Below are 14,246 nucleotides of genomic sequence, written 5' to 3' on the forward strand. Positions count from 1 at the left end.
ACTATAATTTGACTGTTTACATCTTGACACTTTTATTGCTTGGTTGTTTTGGCTTAAGATCTGATAAGATTGTACAGCTTTCAGTCTGCTTTTACTTGCAAATACTTCAGAGCTCTTAAGAAAAAATACAACTGCTTATAAACATGGCATCTATTCAAGCGTATTTTCAAGTGATACTCTCAGCTTTGAAGACACTGTCTGATACAGAGAACATAATTCAGAGAAAATTGTATTATTTGGTGTTTTTGGCAAAAAAAGTATGAGGAAAAAACTGAGGATGTTTTTCAAATACAAAATAAGAATGCAAACGGAGATAAAGAATTTCAGCTTGTTGATATTCGTGACAATTGGTTCACTTCTGAGGGAGGAAAGAATGGAATATTTGAAGAGGAGTTAAATGGAGAGAAAATTTACTTCAAAAGACAGGGCACAGGAGGAGAAGAAACTATCAAAGAATTTATGGTTTATGAAATACTATTTGCAAAACATTTGATACCATTGCTGAGAATTAAAGACAAGCTGATAAAGGAAACAAAAAGAGGGCGTCAACATCATATGAGAGACACCACAGACAAGAAGGTGCAAAGATTTCTTCATATGGACTTGTTCATAAAGATGTTTGGAAAATTGGACCCACAAATGGCAGCAGATATAAGATTGTTCTGTTGTTGGAGAGATACAGGTTGATAGGTGGAAGAGTATAATTCAAAATTAGCTAAACTTAGTTAAATCCATTGGTAATAGGTATAGTTAAATAAAAATTGATAATGATAGTAATGTATACAATGTTGATTTGATATGATAAGTAATAATTGGATATGAGAAGGGAAGGTTAGAAATATCTTTGGACTATATATAAAGATTATTAATAACAATAATAATTATCATAAAAAAATAAAACTATATACAATTAAATTTTAACTAATGGGGGAAAATGCTATGATATTTATTTGTTGTGGTTTTTTTTTTTGTCTTTTTAATTGTTGTGTGTATCAAATATATAAGTATATCTACAACAGAGAGATACAAAGTGTGTCTGTGGGGGGAAATACAGTTAGGATAGATTAGCAAAGGTAAGGGAATAAGAAATGATACTAAATCATGTCTGGGTTGACATGAAGTTGGGTTGAAGTACCATCCCAAGGAAACATAAACTGAGATTTAAAATAGACACACTAACAACAATAGAAAAAGAAAGGGAGAGAGGAGGAGAGAATGAAAGGAAGATGGGGGAAAGAAGAAAGAGGTAAGGAGAGGAGGATGGAAAGGAGAGAAAGAGGAGGAGAGAGGATAGAAAGGGGAAGAGGAAGAGCAGGAGTAGGAGAAAGGTACAGGAAGAAGGAAGGAGAAACAGAGGAAGAAGGAGGAAAGTAGAGAAGGGAGGGAGGGAGAAAGGAAAGGGAAAGGAAAGGAAGATGGAAGGGAGAGAAAAGGAAGGAGAGAGGGTAGGAAGGGAAAGAGGAAGAGCAGGAGCAAAGGAGAGGTAAGGGAAGAAGGAAGGGGAAGGAGAGGAAGAAGAAAGAAAGTAGAGAAGGGAGAGAAGGTGAAAAGAAAGAGGTAAGGAGAGGAGGATGGAAGGGAGAGAAAGAGGAGGAGAGAGGGTAGGAAGGGGAAGAGGAAGAACAGGAGTAGGAGAAAGGTACAGGAAGAAGGAAGGGAAAGGAGAGGAGGAAGGAAAAAAGTAGGGAGGGAGGGAGAAAAGAAAGGGAAAATAAGGTGGTGTTACAACAGGAGGAAGGGATGGTAAACAGAACAACCCAAACTGTATATTATAACTTATTAAATGAAATAATAAATGTATAAGAATGATAAATATTAAAACACCGTAACCAAACGACATGCTGTATGTGATTATGGGTTTTTCTTTTTTGTGTGTTTTTTTATTTCGTTTTGTTTTGTTTTTTGTTTTTCTGTTTTTTTAATTGTTGTGTGTATGTGTTGTCCATGTAATAAAAATAATTTTTTTTAAAAAAATAATAATACATGATAGGGGGCCTAATCAGGTTTTTTTGGGATTCACTTAAAACAGTGGTTCTCAATCTTCCTAATGTCATGTCCCTTTAATACAGTTCCTCATGTTGTGGTGACCCCAGACCATAAAATTATTGTATGTTTTCTGTATTTTTTCAAAAATATGTCTTTTCCGATGGTCTTGTTCGACCCCCAAAGGGGTCCCGACCCACAGGTTGAGAACCACTGACCTATAATGTTATTTGGGGAATAACTGTGTTTTAATTCTGTCATGGCAAAAATAACAATCCACTATAATTTGAGTGAAAGCAGTGAACCCTTCCAAACTGACTAAGCATTATTAATATAGATTTGCAACCAACCAACGTTAGAATGATTAATTAAGATAAAGTAGAAAATAGCTTTTAAGATAAGCCATGAATATTAAAGGAACAAGTAGCCAAGAAATATGCCACAAACTATTGCTTGGTAGACCAATCGTGGAAGCTTTAGAAAAGATATTCAGATGCCTTATTATGTTGATACCAGGCTGTTCAACTCACAACCTGCGAGCCAGATGCATCACGTGCTGGCCATGCCCTTGCCTGGTTTAGCAAAGGGATAAAATGTCCTGATACATCACGTGACACTGCTGTGATGATGATACCACTGAAGTATACATATAAAGATGAGAATTAAAAAAAAACTTATCTCTATATGTGTGGAAGTGAAGGTTGGAGTTTGAGGAAGCAGGATATGAAGAGTATTGACACTTTTGAACTTTGGTATTGAAGATGACTCCTTAGAATACCATAGATAGCCAAGAATACAAATGATCAAATGATCTTACTTTGAACTCATGTGAAGACCTAATTCTGGGAGAGATGAAGGAAAAAAGAATAAGAGGATGACCAGCAGCAAAGTGGATGGACTAGGTTACAGTTGTGATGAGAGGTCAATTGGAAGAAGTGAGATAGGGATACTATTAGAGATATTATGGATATTATTAGGGATAGATTATCATGGAGAAAACCTATCCATGAGGTCGGTAAGAATCAACACTGACTTGATGGTACATAATAATTAATTTAAAATTAATTTAATTTTAATTTAAATCAGCTGTGACCAGGGGGGCTTTTGCCCAGGTTCGCCTGGTGCACCAGTTGCGGCCCTACCTGGACCAGGAGGCACTTCGAATGGTCACTCATGCCCTTGTCACCTCAAGACTGGATTACTGTAATGCGCTCTACATGGGGCTGCCCCTGAAGAGTGTTCGAAGACTACAGTTGGTCCAGAATGCAGCTGCGCGAGCGATACTGGGTGTACCTAGATACACCCATGTTACACCCATCCTCCGCAAGCTGCACTGGCTCCCTATTGGTCTCTGAACGCGCTTCAAGGTGCTAGTCGTTACTTTTAAAGCCCTACATGGTTTAGGACCTGGCTACCTGAGAGACTACCTCCCAATGACCAACAAGATCTCACAGGTTGGGCCTCTTCCAGGTGCCATTGATCCCCCCAGGGGAGGACCTTCTCTGTAGCTGCACCGGCCCTGTGGAACGATCTACCTGTAGAGATCCGAACCCTTACCACTCTCCCGGCCTTCCGAAAAGCCACCAAGACCTGGCTGTTCCAGCAGGCCTAGGGCTGTTGATCAATGTCCAGCCCCACTTAGACAGAATGGATGGTGTGCAATTTTAACAACTGTATTTTTACCTTTAATTTTTTAATGCTTTTTATCCTGTCTGTAAGCCGCCCAGAGTCCCAAGGGAGTGGGCGACATACAAATTTTTATTAAATTTCAAATTTCAAATAAAATATGAGTCAAAATACATGAACAATTAATTACATTTGCATAGGTAGGCAATATATAATTATAAAGTAGCCAACTGGATATAGCTTGGATGGTGGATCCCTAGCCTTTTCTTTATTTCAATATACATTACTTTCTATTTTATTATAAAACTAGCTGATGATCCGGCATTGTCTGGGTATTTACAGATGTCAATCAAATGCCTCTGTACGGCCTAATCAGGTTCCCTTTGCTTCCTAGGCCTAGGGAAGCATAGGCCTGAGTTGGGGTGAGGGATGATCCTGGGAACATAGGCCAAAGCTGTTTCATGCGGCATCAGACCGTGTCATGCTCAATCAAAGGCGTCTGTACTGGGCTAATCAGCCTCCCTTCATAGGCCTACTGCTGTACCTACCTAATCAGGCTCCCTTCCCTTTCCCATTACATCATGAACAATTGTCACTCTAGGACACCACACTTCCTCTCCTTAAAGTCCCAGGCTTTTCAGAGTTATGCTGGAACACACACACACACACACACACACACACACACACACACACACACACACACACACACCATGGGTATCTTACACCCATAGTATTTGTCTCTGGAAGGTAAGTCATCTGTGTACCAAGTTCGGCTGAAATTGCTCAAAGTGTTCCAGAGTGATACTGGAACTAATATACATCCTTTATATATAATATAATATAATGTAATGTAATGTAATGTAATGTAATGTAATGTAATGTAGTGTAGTGTAGTGTAGTGTAGTGTAGTGTAGTGTAGCGTAGTGTAGTGTAGTGTAGTGTAGTGTAGTAATGTAATGTAATGAAATGTAAATAATAATAATAATAATAATAACAACAACAACAACAGCAACAATAATAATAATAATTTCCTAGGCCCCTGGGTGGGCCCGACTAGTAACCAATGCCAATTCCGGCAAAACAACTGGCCGCTGTGATACAATTGTATAATAATAATAATAACTCCGCCGTTGCCGGTCCCAAGCCCGGATGAGAAAGGAGGAGGGTTGGGGTCAGGTTGGCAACTGGCCCCATAAAAAAACCCCGCCCACGAATACAATATGGTGAAAGAAACGAATAAAAATTTTATACCGCATCGGTCATCACGCGGGTTAACAAGGGCCGCGGTGGATGTTGGGGTCCCTGGACATCCGTCGACAAGTGGGCTACAAGTGGACCAGCCAACAAAATGACAAAAATATAGTGTAGTTGAAAACCATGCCATAATGACCTGTTACTACAACTCAGAGCCAGAAAAAAGAGGTTATTTAAAGCGAATGTATGAATTATGAAAAGAACAATATCCAGATTCAAATGTTAGTGAACAATGACTAGCAGATCAAAGGCGATTTATTATACAGAATAAAGTGTTTAGTGAAGTTGAACTTGAGGAAATTCAGGCAAATTACAAAACCAAAAAAACCAATATCACAAGCGGAAATAACTGATATTCAAGACACAACTAAAGACATAGTAGAACTCCCAGAAGAAGCTCTCGGGGAGGAAATAACACCACCACCACTAGAACCAGTTATCACTGAACCAACTGATGAACTAACTCAAAAACAAAATTGAATTGAAAGATAAGATCATGGAGCATTTTCTGCTTAATGAGGAAAGGCAACATTTACCATCAACATTTACTGTGCCTAAGAAAATTTTGGCCCCTATCATGAAAATGGTTAATGCAGTGTTTTCAACAATTGAATCGGGATCCATCTTGGAAACGAACCAGTTGATGTACAGCGCAGCTGTCATAGTCACTAATGAATTAGGCATTAAAATCAAAGTACCTAGTCACACAACAGAAAAAGCATCAAAGCCAAAGTGGAAAATCCGATTAGAACAAAAAGTCAAAAAATTAAGGGCAGATGCTAGTAACTTAAAGAAAATGCATGAGCAACGGCTTAAAAACAACAAAACCATAGATCGGCTAATCAGAAGATATAGATTGGATACAAGAAACATCAATGAAGCTGTAGAGATTGTAAAACAGCGGATAACAGCAACAGCTAGAAAAATTGAAGGATATGAGGCACGAATCATCCAATATAAACAAAATCAGCAATTTCAATCAGACCAAGGGCGTTTTTATCAAACTCTCAATGTGAATGGTGATACCAAAAGTGAAAAACCAGAAAAGCAGGCCACAGTTGAATTCTGGAAAGAATTGTGGGAAAATGCAAAGGACTACAATAAGGAAACAAAGTGGATACATGACTTTGAGAAAAGCATTGGCAACAAACAAATGCAAGTATTAGAAATAACAACTGAGATGGTCAAAAATCGAGCTAAAAAGGTAAAGAATTGGACATCACCAGGAAAGGACCAATTACATGGTTTCTGGCTTAAATATCTGACCAGTTTACATGCAATATTGGCCAGGCAACTGAATGAAATTTTACCAAAGGGCCAAATTGATGAATGGTTGACAACTGGAAAAACATACTTGATTCAGAAAGATGCAACTAAAGGAACAACACCTGAAAACTACAGACCAATAACATGCTTGCCAACAACCTTCAAATTACTCACAGGCATTATTGCAGATAACATGATGGATTATTTGGAAACAAACAACATCTTGCCAGTAGAGCAAAAAGGCAACAAAAGAAGGAGCAGGGGCACAAAAGATCAGCTTTTAATTGATAAAATGATATTAGAAAATTGTAAGAACAGAAAAAAAAACTTGAATATGGTCTGGATTGATTACAAAAAGACATTTGACTCACTGCCACATAGTTGGATCATAAAATGCTTAGAAACAACTGGCATTAGCAAAAATATTACATCCTTTACTGAAAAGGCGATGAAACAATGGAGAACTGAGTTGGCAGTAGGGAATGAGATCTACGGAATGGTTAATATCAAGCGAGGAATTTTCCAGGGTGATTCACTTTCACCTCTTCTCTTTATCATCGCAATGATCCCACTATCAGTAATTTTAAAAAAAAATGAAATTAGGCTACCAAACAGCCAAAGAAGCTGGAAAAAATTCGCATTTACTATATATGGATGATTTGAAACTCTATGGAAAGTCAGAAATAGAAATCCAATCATTGACAAACACAGTCCGAGTATTCAGCACCGATATTTCAATGCAGTTTGGCATGGAAAAATGCTCCACTGTATCCATAAAAAGGGGCAAAATCACTGCATGTGAGGGAATTGAAATGCCCAATGGCCAATTAATTAAATGCAAAGAAAATGAAGCCTACAAATACTTAGGCATTCTGCAGTTGGATAACATCAAGCATGGAGAAGTAAAAACTATTGTCAGGTGAGAGTACACCAACAGAGTTAGGAAAATTTTGAAATCTAAATTGAATGGTGGAAATACAATCAAGGCCATAAATACCTGGGCAATACCAGTTATAAGATACACAGCTGGTATAGTTAACTGGACACAAGCTGATTTGGACCTTTTGGACCGAAAAACCAGGAAACTAATGACAAAGCATTACAGTTTACATCCACGTGGTGATACTGATAGACTGTATCTGCCCCGAAAATCAGGTGGCAGAGGATTATTACAAGTGAAGCAAACAGTTGAATAAGAAAAACATGCACTGGCTGATTATTTAAAATAAAGTCAAGAACATCTATTAATCGAAGTAAAGAACAAAAATCTACTGAAGGCCCAACAGACAAACCAAGAATACAGAAAAGATGTGATAAAATCAAGAATGGAGAGTTGGCAGAACAAAGCACTGCATGGCCAATTTCTGGAAAAAATAAAAGATAAAGTGGACAGTGAACAAACTTGGTTATGGTTAACAACAGGTACATTAAAGAAAGAAACAGAGTCACTAATCCTGGCTGCGCAAGAACAAGCTATCCGCACAAATGCCATTAAGGCCAAAATTGAAAAATCCTCTGATGATGCCAAATGCAGACTTTGCAAAGAAGCTAATGAAACTGTTGATCACATACTCAGCTGCTGTAAAAAAAATCGCGCAGACTGATTATAAATTGCGGCACAATTCAGTAGCACAAATGATCCATTGGAATTTGTGCAAAAATTATAATATTAAAACAGCAACAAACTGGTGGGAACATCAGCCTGAAAAAGTCACCGAAAATCAGATGGTCAAGATCTTGTGGGATTTCCGTATACAAACGGACAAAATACTGGCGCATAATACACCAGACATCACACTGGTTGAGAAAAATAAGGTCACAATCATAGACATCGCAATACCAGGTGATAGCAGGGTCGCCGAGAAGGAACATGAAAAAATCGCAAGATACCAGGACTTAAAAATCAAAATTCAACTACTATGGCACAAACCAGCAGTGACAATTCCAGTGGTAATTGGCACACTGGGCGCTATACCAAAAGCACTGGAATTACATTTAAAAAGTTAAAAATTGACAAAATCACCATCAGTCAAATGCAAAAAGCCACACTGCTTGGATCTGCACGTATATTACGAAAATACGTTACAATGTCCTAGGTCCCTGGGTGGGGCCGGACTAGTAACCAATGCCAAATCTGGCGAAACAACTGGCTGCTGTGATACAATTGTATAATAATAATAATACCAGAAAAGCAGGCCACAGTTGAATTCTGGAAAGAATTATGGGAAAATGCAAAGGACTACAATAAGGAAGCAAAGTGGATACATGGCTTTGAGAAAAGCATTGGCAACAAACAGATGCAAGTATTAGAAATAACAACTGAGATGGTCAAAAATCGAGTAAAAAGGGTAAAGAATTGGACATCACCTGGAAAGGATCAATTACATGGTTTCTGGCTCAAATATCTGACCAGTTTACATGCAATATTGGCCAGGCAACTGAATGAAATTTTACAAAAGGGCCAAATTGATGAATGGTTGACAACTGGAAAAACATACTTGATTCAGAAAGATGCAACTAAAGGAACAACACCTGAAAACTACAGACCAATAACATGCTTGCCAACAACCTTCAAATTACTCACAGGCATTATTGCAGATAACATGATGGATTATTTGGAAACAAACAACATCTTGCCAGTAGAGCAAAAAGGCAACAAAAGAAGGAGCAGGGGCACAAAAGATCAGCTTTTAATTGATAAAATGATATTAGAAAATTGTAAGAACAGAAAAAAAAACTTGAATATGGTCTGGATTGATTACAAAAAGACATTTGACTCACTGCCACATAGTTGGATCATAAAATGCTTAGAAACAACTGGCATTAGCAAAAATATTACATCCTTTACTGAAAAGGCGATGAAACAATGGAGAACTGAGTTGGCAGTAGGGAATGAGATCTACGGAATGGTTAATATCAAGCGAGGAATTTTCCAGGGTGATTCACTTTCACCAAAAAGCTGCACTGCTTGGATCCGCACACATATTACAAAAATACGTTATGATGTCCTAGGCCCCTGGGTGGGGCCCGACTACTAATCAATGCCAAATCCAGCAAAACAACTGGCCGCTGTGATACAATTGTGATAATATATAAATATATAAATTGTGATAATGTATAAATATAAATATAAATACAATTGTGAATATATTTATATACTATATATATAAAGATTCTTTCGTGGACTTGTCCTGAAAATATAAATATGTGCCTTGTTATTTGCATCCTACTTTTTTCTCATGGTAAAGGTCACTATAAGTTACAGCATCAAATTATATTTTGAATCCCAGCAATTTTTGTAGTTGTATGCAATTTTCTACTGACATAGTGAAACATAAAATGATTTAAATATAAAATTAAAATCTTAATTAAAAAAACTAATTTGTAAGAATGTTGACTTTGAACTTTACAATTCCCACATGGAAAACACAAATAAAAAAATAAATCTTAAACACTGAAACACCATGTGATCTCTATGATCTGTTCATGTATGGAAAAACAAACAGCTAGAAAGTATGGAGGTTACTTCTAGATCAGACCTATACGGGGTTTTAAAAGCTTTTTTTAAATGTAAAAACAAATAAACAACTCAGAACATTCCCTTGTTATTTTCTTTTTTCAGCTATGAAGTAATGATTAGAAAGCTTCTTGGTTATGTATATAGAGAAGAAATGAGGGACTGGTGGACAAATTGAAAGTCTTGTTAGCTCTGAAGACCTGGGCTCAGTATCTTTTTCTGATACCAATGAATCATGTATTGAGTAGAAGGTTATTACTTACGAATTTTAAAAAGCAACTTACCATAATTTTTGGAGTATAAGCATGTTATAATTCAGCATGAGCAGCTGATTGGTGGTTGGATTGGCTTCCCAAAATACCACCAAACAGCTATTCCAGGCTGTGGGGATCACTATAGCCCATCATTGCCTCCGCACGGCATAGTTTTGGCTCTGCCTGTTGTGATTTTTGGCCTTCACACACTCCATTTTAGACCTGTTCCAGTTTTCCAGGATTGCCACAGCACATTGCGGTCGATTGCCATCTCTGTATGTTGTATTTTCGGTCTCCGCATACCCTTTTCTGGCCTCAGTGCATCACATTTTGGCCAGTTCCAGGTGGCGCTGTCAGGAGCTGGCCGAAAATGCAATGCACAGAGACCAAAAATGAGGCATTCAGAGGCCAAAAACATGATGTGTGGAGATGGCGATCGGTGGTGATGTGCTGTGGCAAACCTTGTAACCTGGAACAGGTCTAAAATGGAGTGTGTGGAGGCCAAAAACATGATGTGCAGAAGCCGGAAACAGCCAAAGTGTGGGTGGGTGGAAGGGGCTTTGGCAACATTTGCTGTATAAGATGCACAGGCATTTTCACCCACTTTTTTTTAGGGGGGAGTTCATCTTATACTCTGAAAAATATGGTAAGTGTCAAATGCCAATTCCAAAGACTAAATCAATTAAACACAGGTTCCCTCATGGTTGGGCACCGTGGTTGGTACACAACTTAAGTGTATTTGTATCTAACCAGCAACTTATTTTTAGACTGTTTTGGAGCAAGCCCTATAAAGTACCTTAAAAGGCTGTCACTTTTTCCCCAGGAGATGTCTGAAATGAATGTTTTCTGTTCTCCTAAACATAGTACACAAAGAATGAATAAATATATTATACATGCACATACTCACACAGAGTCTGCAGTCTTTATTGCCTTTATTTTCATTGGCTATATTCTCATTGATATTATGTGAACATGACATTTCCCAAAAGGTTATGAAGTTCTCAGAACTCTGACAGCCCCAAAGCTTCAGCTGATCAAAATATCAAACTTCAAATATGTTATTTCACAGTTTCTAAGACTGTTTCTAAGTCTTCAATGTCACACCATCCCACACAAGCATGTGTAAGAGTAATACTTTAGTTTTAAACTGTTTTTAAAAAAATTACTTATAAATTAGAATATGACACTTTTGCAATCAGTTTAACAAACAAACAAACACACACACACACACAAAATGCATAAATACATATGGCAAAATCTCTGGTCTATATATTCACACATTGAAAGTGTTAAAACAATTTGCTGAAATCGGGATGAGTTAATGAGTCCAAATGATTTACCATTCCTACAATTTCATCCCATTCGCTGGACACTGGGGCAGCGGTTAAGTATTCTGGTGCTTCTCCATATTGAAATCATGAATGAAACCTTTTTTAACTGATTATTTGATACATGAAACTCATTTTCTACATTTTCTTAACTGAATTATGCCCACTTTTGACTTTAATGTTAACCAGGATTGATTCACATATTGAAAAGGTATTTTTTAAGGTTCAGAAGAAAAAGTTAGTACATCTCCTGAAGCAGTAGCGGGTTCCTACCCCTTTGGACCAGTTCGGCCAAACCAATAGGGGTTTGGCAGCCTCAATCACTATAACCGGCAGTGACCCAGCCTTGCCATGCCCCCAAACCAGTTCTCCATCCTGTTTTTCAGTTCTACGCAAGCGCAGAACAATTTTAATTGCACTGCGCATGCACACGCAGCATGCATCAAGCATGTGCACACGAGCAAACTGGCAGGAGTGGCTAAGGTGGAACTAGAACTCACAGCCTCCCAGTTTCAAAGCCAACACCTTAACGACTACACCAAACTGGCATTCTATTTGTGTGTGTGTGTGTGTCTGTTTGTATCTGCATGCACTTTAACATTTGTCATATTTCTAAAGCAGAATTCATATTTGTTTCCTTAATTTAAAACTATTTCCTCAGATATACAATAATATCTGTTTACTTTCATCTCTCACCCATAGCAAATTGAGACTGATGGTCATTGACAGTAAACAAAAAGATTCAAGTAGAATGGGTATTCTTTTCTAACTTAAAACCTAGTAAGTCCCTTTTCACTGTTTTTATGGATTAATCACTGTTCAAAATTTGAAGACAAAATTTTAAGTGGGTAAACAAATTAAAGTGAATTTTCTGTGCCACTTCCTGAAGATAACCAAATACTATAGCATTTGTCAAATTGCCACCTATATTACTAGAAAATGGTACAATCTTAAAGTAGCAAAAACTGAAATAGCATTGTTGATATCAGTACACTTGTCAGCTTCATGGACCAAGGCCAACTGCAGGTGATCACTTAAGTATATATTACACATAATGATCCTTGCAGTCTATAATCCTAACTCACTTTTCCACAAAGAAAAACTTTCATTTGATGGTGCTGAAACTGGTAAAATTAATGCAATATCTGTTACTGACATTGCAGATGATAAACTAATACTTTATTTGAAACCTGTATCTAATTCAATTAAAACACATTAATTAAAATTCTCCTTGATTGGTGTTGTTTTTTCATACTGCAGATTTAAATTTACATATCTGGAAGTTAATCCAATGAATTTTGTGAGGTTTATTACTGAGTAATCTAATATAGATTTATGTTGTAAATAGTCAATTAATTTTACTTTTTCTCTTTACAAAATATTGAGAGTTTTGGAAAATCAATACATCCAAATTTTAAATATTTGGCCATATTTGACACTTTATTGTTATAGTTAAGATTAACTGCTTTAACTCAAATTTGAATGCTGAACTGTATTGCATATATGTAGGTGTAAAGAAGAAGAAAAAAATAATCTATTAATCTGTCTTAATATTTGAGAAAGTTACTTAACAGATTATATCTAAGCATCTCCCATGTCAAGTTTATTAGCCATAGCAACTTATATCGGTGAACCTTGTGGTGTCTCTTATTCAAGTTATAAAGAACTGTCTGATTCTTTTATAATTTCAAAATACAGTTTTTTATATGTAAAATCTTTATGAAGAAAAACATGAAGACTAAAACAGCATTACCACTTTACTATATGTTTAATGCTGGAGGATTAACCTGGCAAAAAAGAACTTGCATTTTTTTAAAAAATATAGTTTCCTGAGTACTGCTTTAATATCTAGGTAACCCTAGCACGTTAAACCCAAGAAATTACATAACACCATTTAAGTTTCAGAAATAATTGCTATATTGTTGGTGGCAGTGAGGCTTGGAGGCATTCAGCAGCACATCTTTTGGATGGCAATGAATGTATTGACTTTTTAAAAAAATCAGTAGGCCTTGCAAGCATGTTATGAGGTTATATGTAGTCCTATATATGATATACAGGCCTGGTTTTAGTATGTTTAGTTTTAGTTTGTTTGTTTTATTGAGTTTGTATGCCGCCCTATTCCCAAGAGACTCAGGGCGGCTCACAATAAAAAAAGGGAGGGGATACAAAAAATAAAATAAAAACAACAATTTAAAATTCTACAACAGCCATAACCTCTAATGGGGCTGGATAGTTCAACAGCCCTAGGCCTGCCGGAAGAGCCAGAAGGGTAGTAAGGGTCCGGATCTCCATGGGGAGATCGTTCCAGAGGGCCGGAGCAGCCACAGAGAAGGCCTTCCCCCGAGGAATCGACAGCCAACATTGGCCAGCAGATGGAATTCGGAGGAGGCCTAGTCTGTGGGATCTAATAGGTCTTTGGGAGGTAACTGGCAGGAGGCGGTCTCTCAAGTACCCAGATCCGATACCGATGTAGGGCTTTAAAAGTAATGACTAGCACCTTGAAGTGTGTCCGGAGACCAATGGGCAGCCAGTGCAGCTCGCAGAGGATGGGTGTACCAAGGTAACATGGGTGTACCGAGGTGCACCCGCAATCGCTCGCGCGGCTGCATTCTGGACAAGCTGAAGTCTCCGAATACTCTTCAAGGGCAGCCCCATGTAGAGCGTGTTACAGTAGTCGAGTCTTGAGGTCACGAGGGCGTGAGTGACTATTTGGAGGTCCTCCTGGTCCAGGTAGGGTTGCAATTGGTGCACCAGGTGGACCAGACTGACAAATGGTGTTCTAAAGTCAGCTGTGGGTCCAGGAGGACTCCCAAATTGTGAACCCTGTCTGAGGGGCGTATAATTTCATCCCCAGCCTGAGAGATGGAATAGGTAGCCAATCTTTGGGAGGGAGCATGAATAGCCACTTGGTCTTGTCGGGATTGAGTGCAAGTTTGTTCGCTCCCATCCAGACCCTGACAGCCTCCAGGCACTGGCACATCACTTCAACTGCTTCACTGAGTTGGCATGCGGCAGACA

This window comes from Thamnophis sirtalis, unplaced genomic scaffold, assembly GCF_051295495.1.
Source record: "Thamnophis sirtalis isolate CommonGarterSnake01/CBP01778 unplaced genomic scaffold, rThaSir2_p1.2 scaffold_8, whole genome shotgun sequence".
Lineage (NCBI taxonomy): Eukaryota > Metazoa > Chordata > Lepidosauria > Squamata > Natricidae > Thamnophis > Thamnophis sirtalis.